Here is a 19,199-nt window from a genome sequence, read left to right on the forward strand (position 1 = left end):
AATGTGTGTTTGGCATGCCAGCAGGCAAGCTTTTGGGTTTTCTGGTGTCTAACAGAGGCATTGACGCTAACCCGGAGAAGATCAAGGCAATCACCTCTTTGGCTAAGCCGGCGTGCGTCAATGATGTTCAACGACTAGCAGGTCGTATCGCTGCTTTAAGCCGGTTCATAAGCCGGTTAGGTGAGAAGGCCATACTGTTGTATCAGATGATGAAGAAAACAGACAACTTTGTCTGGAGTGATGCCGCTAATGCTGCCTTTGAAGATTTAAAGAGACAATTACCTGAGCCGCCGGTCCTTGCGGCTCCCATTGATAAGGAGCCCTTATTGTTGTATGTGGCTGCTAACTCACGTGGGCACAGTGTTGCAATTATGGTGGAGCGCAAGGAGGCTGGCAAGGAGCATCCGGTTCAACGGCCGGTTTACTACATCAGTGAGGTGCTTATTGAGTCTAAGCAAAGATATCCACATTGGCAGAAGCTCGTTTATGGGGTGTTCATGGCGAGCCGGAAGCTTAAGCAATACTTTCAGGGTCACCCCATCACTGTGGTAAGTTCTGCTCCTTTGGGAGACATCATTCAGAATAGAGAGGCCACAGACGAGTCGCCAAGTGGGCCATTGAGCTTGGGCCTCATGGCTTAAAGTATATGCCACGTACTGCTATTAAGTCTTAGGCATTGGTGGACCTCATCAAAGATTGGACAGAGCTGCAGACGCCTGAAGAAAAGCCGGACAACACATACTGGACTATTCACTTTGATGCGTCCAGGCAATTGGAGGGCTCGGGGGCTGGAGTTGTTTTAGCTTCCCCTCGAGGGGACAAATTTTGTTATGTGCTCCGGTTGATGTTTCCCTGTACTAACAATGCAGCTGAATATGAGGCCTTGCTCCATGGTCTTCGGATGGCTAAGGAGATGAACTTAAGCCGGGTAAGGTGCTTTGGCGACTCAGATTTAGTGGCTCAACAGGTGTCAGGCAAGTGGGATTCTAAGGATCCTCTTATGGCAGCTTATCGCCGTGAAGTTGATGCTATCGCTAGATACTTCAAAGGTTATCAAGTGGAGCACATTGATCAAAGAAAGAATGAGGCGGCTGATGCTTTAAGCCGGCTGGGATCTCAGTGTAAGCCGGTGCCACCTAACACCTTCTTGGATATTCTGCACAACCCTTCTGTTAAGTTACCCACAGAGGAAGACTTAGTGGTTCCAGACCCAGAAGCGCAATTGGTGGCGGCTCTTCACGTCATCCCAGATTGGACAGTGCCATATTTGGCTTACATGACCCGGGGCGAGTTGCCTGAGGACGAGACCTTAGCTAGACAAATCGTCCGGCGGTCTAAGTCAATGACAATTGTTCATGGTGAGTTGCATCATCGCAATGTTACTGGGGCATTTCAACGTTGTGTGTCGCCTGAGGAAGGTCAAGAAATCCTTCGTGAGATCCATGTAGGCGATTGTGGTCATCATGCCGGCTCAAAATCTCTTGTAGCCAAAGCTTTCCGTCATGGTTTTTATTGGTAGCCGACTCTTGCTGATGCGGAGGATCCGGTCAGTAAATGTGATGGTTGTCAAAAATTCTCACGACGAGCTCATGTGCCGGCTTAAGAATTGAGGATGATTCCAATCACTTGGCCATTTGCAGTCTGGGGGCTTGACATGGTTGGGCCTTTCAAAAGGTGTTGAGGATATAGACCTTAGAGTCACCTGCCAGGAGGGGCCGGGTTACTCATAATGGTCATTGCCAGAAGCCCGGCGCCAAGCTTGAAGACGGTGGGCCAAAGATGGGCTTAAGACCCGGATATGGCTTAAGGCCCGTAGTTACAATCATTACTATGGTAGAACTTGTAGTGTAAGGCGAGAATAGTTGAGAGTCCGAGCCGGACACTTTTATGAGCCGGCCGGGACTCCGAGGGCCACTGGGCGTCAACCTCCCTATATAAAGGGATGACCCAGCAGCGGTTTAGGGACAAGAAAGATCTCATCGAGAGCTAGGCATAGCAGTTTAGCTCCCTGGTCATCGAAACCCTAATCAATACCACCTCAAACTGGACGTAGGCTTTTACCTTCACCGTAAGGGGCCGAACCAGTATAAACCCTCGTGTTCCTTGTCCCGCTTAACCCCTTCAAGCTTCCTAGCTGCGATGGCTCCACGACTAAGTCCTAGCTCGAGGACATCTACCGTGACAATTCCATGACAGTTGGCGCCCACCGTGGGGCCAGCGCACGGTGGATTTGAGTTCTTGAAGGGCAGCTTCGAAGGGCTCAAGGGATACGCTGTGGGCCGGATGACCAAGAGTCGTCGCGGCAAGCTCTACATCGACGATACAAACTGGGGCCCCGACGCCGGCTCAATTGAGTACGGGTACCAGGTCCCCTTCGGCGGAATTCATGTTTTCATTGGCAAGATTGGTGAGCCGGGCCCTGAGCCGGATCTCTGCGCCGATCTCATCGAGACAGCTCGGCGTGCACAACCCGCCCGGGCCCGGCCTGCCTTAAAGCATGCTTTTGTGGGATGTATTCATGGAGAACTCTCTGTTCGATCTGGATCTGGTGATGAGACGGCCGCCGGCTCTGACGGCGAGTCGTCCACCGATGAGTCAAACTCGTTGTATCAAATTCAAGATGGCAGGCTCATGGGTTGTTCCGATGGTGACAGTATTTCGGACCCGTTTGAGCCGCCAAGCCGGGTTGGAATCTTCATGGCCGGTGCGCAGCCTGTTGAGAACCCTGCTGCTGGAGCGGGAAACCCGGTGCCCTCGCCAGCTCAGGTGCTAATGGATCTCACGGACAAGATGACGGCCCTGTTAACCGCCGCGGTTGACCCGGCGGATCAAGCTCAGCATGATGCGGAGGTGGCACAGTTAAAGTTAGATCTAGTGAAAGCTAAGGAGGATCTGGCAGCGGAAGGGATCAGGATGGCTGCGGAGAGGGCGGCTCTCGACGCCCAAACCCAGTTGATTCAGGCGCAGTCCTTCCGGCTCACGATGGATCAAAACGCGTCCAATGAGGTCCTGAGAAGGAGGCATCAAAAGGCCCAATCTCGACTCCCTCCGGTTTACGACCCACGAAACCTCTTCAACACGCCAGGTGCAGGGTCTAGTAACCCGCCAGGGATCATAGTGCCTGGGTCTGGGACCCCTATTCAGCCGCAAGTGATGGGGCCTCCCCAGGTGCACCCTGCCCCGCCTTAGTACGTGCCAATACCACCGGGTCATTATGCTAACCCGCTGGAGAACATGGTCGCCGCGCCAGCACGGCTGGGGGCTCTCCCAATTGACGGCGACTCTCCGACGGCTATTGAAACCCGCCGGGTCAGGGAACTCCTTCAGACAGCACTGGCGCAACAAGAGGCGTACTCCTACAGCCGGGACAGGATCCACTCGACCCCTCGTCCAGGCCGGAGTCCGAGTTACAGAAGACACATGGTCTCGGCGATCGGCTCAAGTAACGTCCGACGCCATGACCCGCCCCCTGGCCATGGCCCGGCTCATAACGGAGCCTTTTACGCAGCAGACCAAGACAGAGCGTGGCAAGAGGCGGAGCAGGTGCCTCAGTTGACGGCTTACCAGACTCCCCCGGCTTATCCGACGACTTCCGTCGACGTGGGTATCCCTACGAGGACTGGGGGTGTCCCTTGTTTAGTACCAGCTATCCGCAATGAACGTCTACCCAAGGACTTCAAAGGCCCTAGGAAGGTGCCTAATTACACAGCCGATTTACAACCTGCAGCCTGGATAGAGAGTTACGAGATGGCCATGGAACTGCTGGAGGTCAGTGAGGCGGCGATGGCCAAGTACTTCACCATGATGTTAGATGGGACTGCCCGCACTTGGTTGAAAGGGCTACCACCGAATTCCATCGGGTCTTGGGCTGAGCTAAAAGCCCGCTTCATCCAAAACTTCAAGGATACCTGTAGGCAGTCTATGTCAATTGTGGATTTGACTAACTGTAAGCAGCAGGAGGGTGAATCCACGACGCATTGGGTTCGCCGGGTCAAAGAGATCATACATTCATCAGATAAGATGGATGCCGTCTCTGCAGTTTTAATGTTGGAGCAGAATTGTCGTTTCGTGCCCCTGAAGATGAAACTCGGGCGGCTTAAGCGCGACTGCAATGATATGGGTACACTGATGGCGGCTCTTGTCAAGTACGCCGATTCTGATGGTACCAAGGACCCCGCTTCAGATGATGAAAGGACAGGGAAGGGAAAGAAGAACGACAATGGCAAGGGTCCTCAACATAACCCGGGAAACCAAGGAGGAGGCAAGCGCAAGGCCGATGGCAGCCTAGAGTTTGTAGCCAACGCCAGCTCACAAGGTAATAACCAGCGATGCAAGGGGAGGCCCCCTCCCCGAGCCGGCGGGTCAGGCCCGACGCTGGAGCAGCTGTTGAATGAGCCTTGTCCAAGGCATGGCTCTAGAGAGAAGCCAGCTACCCATCTATGGAAGGATTGTGCAATCATCAAGGCCTTTAAGAATTACAATGGCCCGGGCGGCGGCTCAAATTCTAATCCTCAGAACGGTCAAGGGGGCTTTAATCGGCAGTCTGGCCAGGGTTATCAACAGCAGCAGGGGGTTATCAGACCAATCCAAAGCAGCTTAGCGGTGGACAGTATCATGTGTTTACCACCAGTCTGTGTAAGCGAGATCAGAAGCTTCATAAGAGGGCTGTGAATGCTGTTGAGCCGGCGGTTCCACGCTACATGCGGTGGTCTGAGCAGCCTATAGTGTGGAGTATGGAGGATCACCCTCCCCGGGTGGATAATCCGGGTCACTTGGCCTTAGTGGTGGCTCCTCAAGTGGGAGGATATAAGTTCACTAAGGTGCTCATGGATGGAGGCAGCAGCATCAACATCCTCTATTATGAGATGTTCCGTCGTATGGGGTTGATCGATAAGAACCTCAGCCAGTCAAACACTATTTTCCACGGTGTGGTACCTGGTAAGTCGGCTTATCCAGTCGGCAAGATCGAGTTGGAAGTGGCTTTTGGAGATGAGCACAACTACAGGGTGGAAAAATTGACCTTTGAGGTGGTCAAGATAAGAAGTCCATACCATGCCATATTTGGGCGGCCGGCTTACGCCAAGTTCATGGCACGGCCGTGTTACGTGTATTTACAGCTCAAGATGCCGGGTCATAATGGGACCATTACGGTTCACGGCAGCCGGAATTTGGCCCTGGAGTGTGAGGAAGGCGATGCAGCTTATGCAGAATCTATTTGTGCAACAGAGGGGTTGAAGTTTTACAAAGACAATGTTGACCCAACAGATATGACCTCTCTGAAAAAGCCGACTACGGAACATGAGCCGGCAATGAAATTTAAGTCGGCTGATGAGACTAAGCTTGTTGATTTTGTTCCAGGAGATTCATCTCAGCAGTTTAGCATCAGTGCCAATCTGGATCCAAAATAGGAAGGCGCGCTCATCGAGTTCATCCGTGAGAATAGGGACATTTTTGCGTGGAAGCCGTCTGACATGCCAGGTGTACCTAGAGAACTTGCTGAGCACACTCTCAATGTTGATCCGAAATTTAAGCCGGTCAGGCAGTTCCTTCGTCGGTTTAATGAAGAGAGGCGGAAAGCTATTGGCGAAGAGGTGGCCCGGCTCTTGGCGGCCGGGTTTATTGTTGAAGTCTTTCACCCAGAATGGTTAGCTAACCCGGTGCTCGTACTCAAGAAGAACGGCACTTGGCGGATGTCTGTGGACTACACGAACTTAAACAAGGCGTGTCCGGCTGATCCTTTTGCCCTTCCCCGTATTGATCAAATTATTGATGCTACGGCAGGTTGTGCGCGCTTAAGTTTCTTGGATGCTTATTCCGGATATCATCAGATTAAAATGGCAGTTAAGGACCAGGAGAATACGGCATTCATCACTCCCTTTGGAGCCTTCTGCTATGTGTCTATGCCCTTTGGACTCAAGTGTGCACAGGCGACTTATCAGCGTTGTGTGCAGAACTGTCTTCATAACCAGATTGGGCGCAATGTTCATGCTTATGTGGACGATATTGTGGTTAAGTCCATAAAGGAGGAAACCCTGATAGATGATTTAAGGGAAACCTTTGATAATCTCCGGGTTTACAAGATGATGCTTAACCCGGCCAAGTGTGTTTTTGGTGTTCCTGCAGGCAAACTCTTGGGTTTCTTGGTTTCTGACAGAGGCATTGAAGCTAACCCGGAGAAGATCAAGGCCATCACCTCCCTGGCTAAGCCGGCATGTATAAATGATGTCCAGCGCTTGGCGGGTCGCATCGCTGCTTTAAGCCAGTTTATAAGCCGTCTGGGTGAGAAGGCCATGCCATTATATCAGTTGATGAAGAAAACTGATAACTTTGTCTGGAATGATGCAGCTAATACCGCTTTTGAGGATTTGAAGAAGCAGCTGGCAGAGCCCCCAGTCCTTGCTGCTCCGGTTGATAAGGAGCCCTTATTATTGTATGTGGCGGCGAACACACGAGCCGTCAGTGTGGCTGTGGTGGTGGAACGCAAGGAAGAGGGCAAGGTGCATCCGGTTCAGCGGCCGGTTTATTATGTCAGCGAAGTGCTCATTGAGTCCAAACAGCGGTATCCACATTGGCAGAAGCTTGTTTATGGGGTGTTCATGGCGAGCCGGAAGCTTAAGCATTATTTCCAGGGTCATCCCATCAATGTGGTCAGTTCTGCCCCTCTTGGTGATATCATTCAAAACAGAGAGGCCACAGGGAGAGTGGCTAAGTGGGCTATAGAGCTCGGACCCCATGGTCTGAAATACGTGCCACGCACTGCTGTTAAATCTCAGGCCTTGGTGAATTTCATCAATGATTGGACAGAGTCACAAGTGCCCGAGCAAAAGCCGGATAACACATACTGGACTATTCACTTTGATGGGTCCAGGCAGTTGGAGGGCTCGGGGGCTGGAGTCGTGTTGGCTTCCCCTAAAGGTGACAAGTTCCATTATGTGCTACAGTTGATGTTTCCTTGCACTAACAATGCGGCTGAGTATGAGGCCTTGCTCCACGGTCTTCGGATGGCTAAGGAGATGAGCTTGAGACGGGTAAGGTGCTTCGGCAACTCAGACTTGGTGGCTCAACAAGTATCAGGAAAGTGGGACTCCAAGGACCCTCTCATGGCAGCTTATCGCCGAGAAGTTGATGCTATTGCTGGGCACTTTCAGGGTTACCAAGTAGAGCACATCGATCGCAGGAAGAACGAGGCGGCTGATGCTTTAAGCCAACTGGGCTCTCAGCGAAAGCCGGTTCCGCCTAATACTTTCCTGGATGTCCTGTATAACCCTTCTGTTAAGTTGCCTACAGAGGAAGACTTGGCTGTCCCTGACCCGGAGGCACGACTGGTGGCGGCTCTCCACATCATACCGGACTGGACAGTACCTTATTTGGCTTACATGACCCGGGGAGAGTTGCCTGAGGATGAAACTTTGGCCAGACAAATAACCCGGCGGGCTAAGTCAATGATTGTTATCAATGGCGAGTTGCATCACTGCAGTGTTACGGGAGCGTTTCAGCGTTGTGTTTCCCCTGAGGAAGGTCAAGAGATCTTGCGTGAGATTCATGAAGGGGATTGTGGCCATCACGCCGGCTCAAAGTCTCTTGTGGCCAAGGCTTTTCGTCATGGTTTTTATTGGCTGACGGCTCATGCTGATGCAGAGGACTTGGTCAGTAAGTGTGATGGTTGCCAAAGGTTCTCGCGACGGCCTCATGTGCCGGCTCAAGAGCTGAGGATGATCCCAATTACTTGGCCCTTTGCAGTCTGGGGGCTTGATATGGTTGGGCCTTTTAAAAAGTCCAAGGATAAGAAGACCCACCTTTTGGTGGCAGTTGACAAATTTACCAAGTGGGTTGAAGCGGAGCCAGTTAGCAAGTGTGATGCAGCCACGGCGGTTCAGTTTATGAAAAAGGTGATCTTTCGCTTTGGTTTTCCACACAGCATTATAACTGACAATGGCACCAATTTATCCAAAGGCGCCATGGAGGAGTTTTGTCAACGAGAGCATATTAGACTTGATGTTTCATCAGTGGCTCATCCTCAATCCAATGGTCAAGCTGAGAGGGCTAATCAGGAGATTCTGAAGGGCATCAAGCCCCGGCTTTTGGTCCCTTTGCAACGGACGCCGGGTTGTTGGGTGGAGGAGTTGCCCTCCGTGTTATGGAGCATCAACACTACTCCTAACAGGTCTACGGGGTTCACGCCTTTCTTCATGGTTTATGGGGCAGAAGCAGTCCTCCCCAGCGACATCCGTCATGACTCGCCTCGAGTGGCGGCTTATGTTGAGGCGGACAATGAACAGGCGCGCCAAGATGCTCTTGACTTGTTGGACGAACAGCGTGCTGTGGCAGCAGCTCGCTCAGCGATTTACCAACAAGACCTGCGCCGTTATCATAGTCGCCAGGTTAAATCCCGGGTCTTCCAGGAAGGCTATCTGGTGCTCCGGCTCATCCAAGATCAAACAGATGTGCACAAGCTATCCCCGCCTTGGGAAGGGCCCTTTGTGGTCAGCAAGAATTTGCACAACGGGTCATATTACCTCATTGACATTCGGGAGCACAAAGATTCACGTAAGTCTGAGGAAGAGACCCGTCGACCGTGGAACATAGCTCAGCTTCGGCCTTACTACACTTGAGCCACCGGCTCTCATAATGTACATATTTCTCTACGCCATGTATATATTATGATAAGCAATAAAGCAGGACCTCTATCATTTTTTCTCCTCCAAATGTGCACGTGTTGTTTTCATTGCAAGATTACATGATAACTTGAAGGAGGATCCGGCTTATGATCGTATTCGAATCTAGCCGTAGGCAATAAGGTCACTTGGGGGCTTCCTGTTCAAACATAGGTCGTATTCGAACCAAAGAGAACATAGCTGTCGATACCCATTTGATTGGCAAAGTGCTGAGCTCATTGGGGAGTTTTCTTTGATCATATTTGAATCATAGTTTAACCTCTTTGGGAACCGACGTGGATCGTATTCGAATCAGCGTCGTTAAACAATTCTAAGTCATTTGGGGGCTTCCTGTTCAAACATGGGTCGTATTCGAACCAAAGAGAACATAGCTGTCGGTACCCTCTTGATTGGCATCGCCACACCCGCTGGGGGGCTATATGATCATATTCGAATCCTAGCATAACCCCTTTGGGCCGGGTCTCTGGTCGTATTCAAACTGGAAGCCCCTAAGTTTTTCTGATTTATAGCGAGTTCTTCTGGCCATTTCAAGTGTGCACGGCCGGGTCTCACTTTGCCGGCTTTACTTTGATTTACCGTGTTAGTTGAACACAATGGGTGTTATTAAGACAGGTAAACCGGAATTGAGGTACCAACCTTATTACCCGGGTTATCTAAACCGGAAGTATGCTTGCAGGCCGCTAAGTGTGTTATTATGGCTGTATTAAGGACATAATTGAGGACCAGTCTTTTTTTATTCATATTCTGGGTTATATATTTAAAACCTATGATTCTCAGGGCGGTAAGCCGCCTCGAGACTTGTGATTTGTCCTTCTATGCAGGATAGTTAAAGACAACTATTTTGAGCTTAAGGAAAATAAATGATTGATTACGACCCGGAGAAAAATAAAGGAGACAACTTCCATAGACTTCAGCGTTCAATGCGTGCACGATGGCACGGCAAAGATAAAGTGTTGGTCCTACTCGATTACAAGACTCATTGAGTCCAAAAGGGTGAGGCACTGTTTGATAAGCCGCCAGCAGAGTTACGATGCTTGCTGGGTTGAAGTCTCCGGCTCATCCCTCTCTTCTCCTCCGGCTGTTCCCAAGACCTGGAAAGTTGACGACTTCCAGTCGATGCCGCTCAGAGCTTCAAATTGAGCTTCCTCGTCAATCAACCCCGCCGGGTCAATCTCCGGGGCGAAGGTGTGCTTGCGATTCAGCGGGATTAAGCTGAGGGCTTCATAGCACGGAGTGGGGATCCTCTGATTCTCTGCATCGTAACCCGGCTGATACTTAGTCAGATCTGTATCATTGCCAATCAAAGTGGCCACCGGGCTTACGATCTTCACGCAAGCTGCGAAGTCCTTCTGGTCCAAGGCAGTGCCGTCTTCCTTCAAACTGGGGTAGTCCAGAGCGATGTCCGCCGGGTCTAGCTCTGGAAGGAACGCCTTAGCCCGGCTTAGAGCCGCTATGGCTTTGGCTCTTGCAGAGGCCCGTCGCAGCTCTTGGATGCGTTGAGGAAGAACGGCGAGCCGGCGAAGAACTTCTGCCAGGTGAGTCGGCACCTCGTTGGATAGGGCCACCACAGCCAGAGCACGCTGTGACCCGGTGTAGAGTTGCTCCACCAGGGTGTACACGGCCTTCAGCTTGGTTACCACACTTTGGTTGAGGTTGGCGCTTCTGGGACCTGTTTAATAGAATAAGATAAGCCGCTGACAAGGATGAGTTATGAGATATAAAGATTCTAAACTTGATGAAAGCCGGTGAAATGACTTACCGAAGATTGCGGCAACCATCTGGGACACTTGGCGCTTTAAGCCGGAGAGTTCGGCGGTCTTCTCTGAGAGAGCCTTCTCCGCCTGTTCGGCCCGGTTCACCAGAGTGGCCTTCTCTTCGGCCCAGGCTCTCCGTTCAGCATCAAAGTCCGTCTTCAGCTTTTCTTGCGCAGCAATACTGGACACAAATTTGGCATTCGCTTTCCGGGTCTCAGTTTCTTGCGTCTTCAAACGGGTCTTGAGATCAGAGATGTCCGCTTCAAACTTCTTGCCAGCAGCCTGCATAATTTCCGGCTTATAGGATGAACAGTTATTATACAATTTTCAAAGTCCCAAGCGCTTTCCAAGCAAAGACACTTGGCACTTGGGGGCTAATGCATATTGAACGTTTCTATCTACAAATTTTCGGTTCAATTGAGTAAGCCGGAACTTAAGTCTACAGCATATTCTATCATAAGTTGTAGACTTGGGGGCTAGCGCATGGTAAGAATAACAAGATAGCTATACAGTAAACAAGAAGAAAGAAGAGTGGTACCTCTGACTTCTGCTGAATCTGGTTCACCATGCCGATCTCTGCATCCCGGCTCTTGTGCACTTGGCTGACATAGTCGGTGAGGTCCAGATTAACCCGGTGGGGCTGTAGCAACTCCCCCTTGGCAGAACAATTGGCCAGCGCAGTAGGTCTCCCCGGCTCAACAAATTCTGTCCGGGTGATTACCACATCCGGGTCATCTGCTGGTTGAGCCGAGCTGGAGGCCTCCGGGTTAGCAGAAGCTTCTGCTATGGGCTTGTTGGTTGGAGCAGCGGCCTCAGGAGCAGAGGCAGCTGGCGGTTCCTGAGCGGCTACCTCCGGCTCAGGCAAGTCCGGCTCATCGACCGGCTTGTTCTTCTTCGCCCTTTTGCTGAGTTTTGCTTGGGCACTGAAAGGACAGAAAGGTTAAGTACAAAAGTGTAAGTAAAGACAAAGGACAACATGAGATGATCATCATTACCCGGGCACGGTCTTGAAAGCCGGCAGGTTCGACTGCATAGAGTCGCCAGAAGAGGGGGAAGTTTCCTGATAATTTGAGTCAGAAGAGTTGAGCGGTTGACGTATAACACCTGCCAAAGGATGAAAATGCTACAACTTTGAGATCACCTCAGTCCGGCGTTTCCTCGATGCGTCAGGTAACCCGGAGGAGAGGTCAGTGTCTTTGTTGGTCCGGGTGTGCCGCCGGCTTTCATGAACCTGTCGCTTCAAAATAAATTGAGGATCTTGATAAGCTAAAGGATGTGAAAAGCTTACTTTCCAGGTTACCCTTCGGACTTTCAGCCTTGGCAAGGGCTCCGAGTCGGAGGAAAGTGACATTACCTCTTCAACCACCGGGTTACTTGCGCCGGTGTCATCCTGTTGATGCATAGTATTGATAAGGTGGACAGAAATAAATAACAGATATAACCAGAGTCTACAGGTTCAGGTGTTACCTCTGACTCGGAGCTGTCGCTTAATTGCATCAGCTCTGAAGCAGTAGGCCTACTTCCCTTCTTACGGGGAGTGGCTTTCTTGGCGGCTTTCTTCGCCTTCCTGGCCTTCTTGGCCGCCTCATGGTCATATTTGACCCTCCAGAATTTGTCATCAGCCTAAAAAATGCAATGATGATTTCTTAAAAGATTCAGATGAAAGTTATCTACAGAAGAAGATAAGATGTTCAGATCAGCAGCTTACCGCTGGGGCTGGGTTGGTCTTGCAGAAGGGGGCTAACCCGGTCCTCCCGCAGTCTTCCAGGCTCTCGTTCAAAAGAGCCTTGGTCATGTCCTCAGCAACATCTTCAGGAAGATTGTTGCGGCTGTGTCTCTGGGGGTCATCCTTTCGGCCCGTGTACTCGCACATTAAGCCAGGGCGGCGGCTCAATGGGATCACCCGCCAGGAGATCCAGACTCGGACTAGGTCAATTCCATTGAGACCATTGCCCAGGAGCCTTGATCTTGTTGATGGTGGGGAGCAGAGGTTGGCGCTCCGCCTGAGTTAACTTGTCAGATAGAGGGTGAGTTAGCTCCAGACGTGAAGGGCGAAAGCCGGGCAGCGGGCTCTCGTCAGCCGGCGATGTGTCTTGGCAATAGAACCACGTCTGGTTCCAGTCCTTGGGGTGACTCGGCGGCTCGGCATAAGGGAAAAGGCAGTCTCTCCGTCGCTGAATGGAGATTCCGCCAAGTTCCAAACTTGGCCCGTTGGCACACTCGTTCTGGCGGTTCAGGTAGAAGAGCTCTCTGAAGAGCAGCAGGCTGGGCTCTTCTCCAAGGTAAACCTCGCAGAACACTTGGAAATGGCATATGTTGGACACCGAGTTGGGTCCTATATCTTGTGGCCGCAAGTTAAAGAAATTCAGTACATCCCTGAAGAACTTTGAGCCGGGCGGTGTGAAGCCCCGGCTCATATGATCCGCAAAAATCACTACCTCCCCGTCCTTTGGCTGTGGTCTCTCTTCTGACGGGTCAGGGGCACGGTAGGACATGACGTCTTTCTTAGGCAGGTAGCCTGACTTGACAAAATCTGTTAAAGTCTCGTTGGTGACATTGGACCTCATCCAATTGCAAGTGATGGAGGCTTTAGGAGCTTTGGGAGGCATGGTGAAAGTCGGCAGCCTATGATAAAAGGAAACGTCCGGTTTAATTATAAGCCGGAGGAAATTTACAGTTCAATGTTAAGGTGGCGGCTTATGAAGGGGACTAATGACATATATCTAAGTGCACCGGGTTATTTAAGCCGCCCGAGGTATCGAGAGTAATTCGATTGTTTATGGCCTTATCACAGATGAGCCAGAAAATTCTATGGCGCATGATCTCTTTTGAGCCGGGAGGTCCTACGGCGCGTGGTTTCTTTAAACCGGAATTGTAAACCGCCATGACTCAACAAGTGCAGTATTTTACTAAGTGTGGTGAAAACAGGTTTCACACATGGCAGTAAATAATTTGGATCAAAATGATCGTTCAAAAGGAAAGTTTCTAGACCTAAAAACAGATGCATGAGAAGTTCTTGGGCTCGAACAAGGCTCTTATGCAGTAAAAAGAGGGCTACTTGCATGTGAAATGGGTGCTAAACAGTTATCGCAGTGGTTCTATACATGGCTAAGATAAAAAACGGGCAGTAAAAATGAAAAGTACCGGAGCTCGTGGGCGATGGCGACGAACACGGAAGAACGGCAGGAGTTGAATGTAGATCTGTTCTATGAGGAAGAAGGAACTTATAAAGGCAGGTGAGCTGTGAGGGTTCGCCGCGGTTCTCTGGACGGATCAGGGTGATGCAGCGGCCAAAGTCGACGAAGACGCGGAGCTCTGTTGCGGCGGCGGCGGCAGCGGAGCTCGAGCAGTACGGAAGCAGCGAGAGGAAGAGGACGACTGAAGGGGGAGAATGGAAAGACCTGAGGGTCGGGCTATTTATAAGGGCGAGCTCATAAGTGGGCGCGAGAAACGAGGAGACCACGGCGTGGTTATGTCCCCATGAAACGCCTCGATTTTTGGGATGGCAGTAAAGATAAGATCCGTTGCGGATCTGGTGGAGTAAAAAACGGACTTAATGGAAGATGACATCACGGCGGATTACCCGGAGTCCAGAGGATGACGTCACGCCGGGTTATGGCCTTCACACAATTGTAAGCCGGAGATTTTCTGTCGAAAGGATTGAAGATTGACATGAGCCGGCTCAAATCAATCTGGGGCCTAATGTTGAGGATATAGACCTTAGAGTCACCCGTCAGGAGGGGCCGAGTTACTCATAATGGTCATTGCCAGAAGCCCGGCGCCAAGCTTGAAGACGGTGGGCCAAAGATGGGCTTAAGACCCGGATATGGCTTAAGGCCCGTAGTTATAATCATTACTATGGTAGAACTTGTAGTGTAAGGCAAGAATAGTTGAGAGTCCGAGCCGGACACTTTTATGAGCCGGCCGGGACTCTGAGGGCCGCTGGGCGTCAACCTCCCTATATAAAGGGACGACCCAGCAGCGGTTTAGGGACAAGAAAGATCTCATCGAGAGCCAGGCATAGCAGTTTAGCTCCCTGGTCATCGAAACCCTAATCAATACCACCTCAAACTGGACGTAGGCTTTTACCTTCACCGTAAGGGGCCGAACCAGTATAAACCCTCGTGTTCCTTGTCCCGCTTAACCCCTTCAAGCTTCCTAGCTGCGATGGCTCCACGACTAATTCCTAGCTCGAGGACATCTGCCGTGACAATTCCACGACAAAAGGTCCAAGGATAAAAAGACACACCTCCTGGTGGCGGTTGATAAATTCACGAAGTGGGTTGAGGCAGAGCCGGTCAGTAAGTGTGATGCAGCCACGGCGGTTCAATTCATGAAAAAGGTGGTCTTTCGTTTTGGTTTTCCACACAGCATCATAACTGACAATGGTACTAATCTGTCCAAAGGTGCCATGGAAGAGTTCTGTCAACGTGAGCATATTCGGCTCGATGTTTCATCAGTAGCTCATCCTCAATCCAATGGTCAAGCTGAAAGAGCTAATCAGGAGATCTTGAAGGGTATTAAGCGTCGGCTTATGGTCCCTTTACAGCGGACGCCGGGTTGTTGGGTGGAGGAGTTGCCTTCTGTGATATGGAGCATCAATAGTACACCTAACAGATCTACGGGCTATACGCCTTTCTTCATGGTTTATGGAGCAGAGGCGGTTCTGCCAAGTGACATCTGTCATGACACGCCCCGTGTGGCAGCCTGTGTTGAAGCTAATAACGAACAAGCCCGTCAGGTGACTTAGCAGCAGCCCGCTCGGTGATTTACCAACAGGACCTGCGTCGTTATCACAGCCGTCGGGTTAGGTCCAGAACCTTTCAAGAAGGTGACTTAGTTCTCCGGATCATCCAGGATCAGTCTGATGCGCAGAAGTTATCCCCATCTTGGGAAGGGCCTTTCGTGGTCAGTAAGGACTTACACAACGAGTCATATTACCTCATTGATGTTCGAGAGCACAAAGACTCGCGTAAGTCGGAAGAAGAGACCCGCCGGCCGTGGAATATCGCTCATCTCCGGCCTTACTATACTTGAGCCACCAGCTCTCATGATGTACATATTTTGATGATGTATCTATTATGATAAGCAATAAAGCAGGACCTCTGTCCTTTTCATCCTCAAAAGTTTATATGCCTTCACTATTATATTTTTAAACAAAACGACCAACAAGGAGTTGATCATATTTGAATCTGGCTCTCCTTTTGGTCCAGCTCATGATCATATTCGAATCTAGCCGTTCAATATCATGATCACTAGGGGGCTTCCTGTTCAAACATAGGTCATATTCGAACCAAAGAGAACATAGCTGTTGATACCCTTTTGATTGGCACACTGCCAAACCCACTAGGGGGATTCTTGATGGTATCCGAATCATAGCTCAACCCCTTTGGGTCCGACGTGGATCGTATTCAAATCAACATCGTTAAACAACTCTCAAGGTCCTTTGGGGGCTTCCTGTTCAAACATAGGTCGTATTCAAACCAAAGAGAACATAGCTGTCGGTCCCCTCTTGATCGGCAATGCCAAAGCCACTGGGGGCTATATGATCATATTTGAATCTTAGCTTAACCCCTTTGGAACGGTTTACTGATTGTATTCGAATCAGAAGCCTCAAAAAAATTGTGTGTTACTTGTTAGTTTTGCATTCACAATTATTTGACTTTGTTTTGAGACTTTTTGATCATATTTGAAAGCATCTAGTGAGTGGTGTTTATTCCACCCGGCTTAATCTTGGTCAATAATTTCTCAAGCACATAACAAACATCATATGTGTCGGTCTCTACAAGAATGAGTTGTCACCCTTACTATTCGGGTCACAGAAAACGGCAGCGTAAATCAAAGGATCACAAGTATGATGTTATGGTTATATTTCAAAGATATAGTTGACAGCCGGCTTATCTATGACTCTTTTTCATATTCCGGGTTATATGTGAGATATATGACCCGCCATGCGGTAAGCCGCCAAGGGACTTGTGATTTGTTTTCTCTATGCAGGACAGTTGAATCAAAACACTCTAAACCATAAGGAAACAAATGTTAAGCATAATACGGAGGAATACCAAATACGTGCACGATGGCATGGCAAAATCAAGTTATTTCTACCCTATTACATAACTCCCCGAGTCCACATGATTAATATTGTTTTTCAAGAAAACACAAAGTATGAGCCGCCAGATGGATCACTTGTTTTGTTGGCCAGAAGCTTCCGGGTCATCCTTTTCCGCTCCTCCATCTGTTTCCCTGTCCTGGAAGGTTGATGATGACTAGTCAATGCCACTCAAAGCCTCAAATTCAGCTTCATCATCAATTAGCCCAGCCGGGTCAACTTCAGGGGCGAAGGTATGCCTACGAATTGGAGGGATCAGGCTGATCTCTTCATAATGAGGTGTTGGAATTCTCCGATTCTCTGCATCATAACCCGGTTGATACTTGGTAAGATCCGTGTCGTTACCAATTAAAGTAGCCACAGGGCGTATTTCTTTCACACAAGCGGTGAAATCCTTCTGGTCAAATGGGGTGCCATCCTCCTTCAGGCTTGGATACCCAATGGCAATGTCGGCCGGGTCTAGCTCCGGTAGCCACGCCTTGGCCCGGCTTAACGCAGCTATGGCTCCGGCTCTCGCAGAAGATCACCTTAATTCTGTAAGTCGCTGAGGTAGCACGGCAAGCCGCTTGAGTACATCGGCCAGGAGGGTAGGAACTTCATTCGACAAGGCCACGGTGGCTAAGGCACGCTGTGACCCGGTGTAGAGTTGTTCTACCAGTGTGTAAACCGCCTTCAATTTTACCAGCATGCTTTGGTCAAGATTGGAACTCATGGGGCCTGCATTACAAAGTCAGGTGAGTCAATGACAATTGATATACTTGTTAGAAAAGATTCAAATATCTAACACTTGCAGAGTAACTTACCAAAGATTGCTGAGACCATCTGAGATACATGGCGTTTTAAGCCGGATAACTCGGCGGTTGTTTCTGCAAGAGCCGCCTCAGTTTTCTCAGCCTGGATGATCAAGGCGATCTTTTCATCAGCCCAGGCCTTCTTCTCTGCTTCAAAGCCTTTTTTCAGTTTCTCTTGTTCAGATACACTAAATTCAAACTTGGAGTTGGCTTTTTGAGTTTCAATCTCCTGTGCTTCCAGGCGATTCTTCAAGTTATAAATTTCTGATTCAAATTGACTAATGGTGTCCTATACAAATGCCGGATTACAATCAGGATTGTCATAATGCAACATTAAGTCCCAAGCACTTTGCAAGCAAAGATACTTGGCACTTGGGGGCTAATGTATGCCGAAGAATTCTGTTTGCAGTGGTGGTTCATTAAAGTAAGTCCCAAGCACTTTGCAGGCAAAAGTACTTGGCACTTGGGGGCTAATGCATATTGCTGTTCCAAGTACTTCTTGATTAAAACATGATAAGGACCGGTTCAAACATGTTGTTTAAGCCAGCCCTTGGGGGCTACAGGATAAGCCAGAGTTCTTGTATATATTACCAAGCTGATTTTAAAGTCTACAGCATATTTCGTTATAAGCAATAGACTTGGGGGCTGGTATGGTAAGAATAAATAAAATACAGAGCAAGAGTTATACCTCAGATTTTTGCTGTATCTGCTTCACCATGTCAATTTCCATGTCACAGCTGTTGTGCACTTGGTTTATATAACCAGAGACGATTTCTCCAATACTCAGATGAGTATAATCAGTGACATCCAGCTTAGCCCTGCGGCGTTCTAGAAGTTCTTCTTTGGCGGAGCACATGGCCAGCATGGTGGGTCTCCCCGGCTCAACAAAGCCGGTCTTGATGATTTCGACATCTGGGTCATCTATCTCGGCCGGGGTAGGGATCTCTGGGTTCTTAGAACCATCAATGGCTTGCTCGACAGGCGGGTCAGCAGTAGTGGTTGGAATATCGTCAGCTGGTTCAGGCGGCGGCTCATGAGCGGAGGTGTCAGGAGCAGCCGTTCTGAGCTCCGGTTCATTTAAGATCGGCTCTTCGGCCAGCTTGTTCTTCTTCGCCCTTTTGCTGGGCTTTACTTGTACGATGTGTAAAAATCAAAAGGTTAGTGCAAAAAACATGAGTTAAGATAAGCACAAGATAAGCATATTATCATTACCCTGGAGCGGTTTTAAAAGTCGGCAAGTTGGACTACATTGACTCGCTGGAGGAAGGTGAAGTTTCCTGGTAGTTTGAGTTAGAAGAATTGAGTGGTTCACGAATGAGAACCGCCAAAGGATAAATAGGGTGTAAATCGGAAGTAACCTTGTTCCGGCGCTTCTTTGGTGCATTTGGTAACCGGAGGAAAGTTCGGCATCCTTGCTGGTCCGGGTTTCCCTCCGGTTCTCATGCATCTGTTGCTTCAAAAGAAATTGAGTATCTTGATAAGCTAAAGGATGTGAAAATCTTACTTTCCGGGTTATTCTTCGGATTTTCCGTCTTGGCAAAGGCTCGGAGTCGGAGGAAATAATAGTTACCTCTTCATACACTGCATGACTTGCTCCTGTGTCCTCCTGTTTATAATTAGTGTCAATAAGGTGGTTAAAAAAGGAGCTTAAAGAGTCAAGAGCTACCTCTGACTCGGAGGTATCTTCTAAATGAAGCATATCTGAGGCGCTAGGCTTATTCCCCTTCTTCGGAGCAGCAGCTTTCCTGGCAGCTTTCTTGGTTTTCCTGGCTTTCTTTGCAGCTTCATGGTCATACTTGACCTTCCAAAATTCATCATCAGCCTGTGAATTACAACAAAGGTTTTTGAGTAAAGACGAAATTGTCAAAGT

This window comes from Triticum aestivum, chromosome 7D, assembly GCF_018294505.1.
Source record: "Triticum aestivum cultivar Chinese Spring chromosome 7D, IWGSC CS RefSeq v2.1, whole genome shotgun sequence".
NCBI lineage: Eukaryota > Viridiplantae > Streptophyta > Magnoliopsida > Poales > Poaceae > Triticum > Triticum aestivum.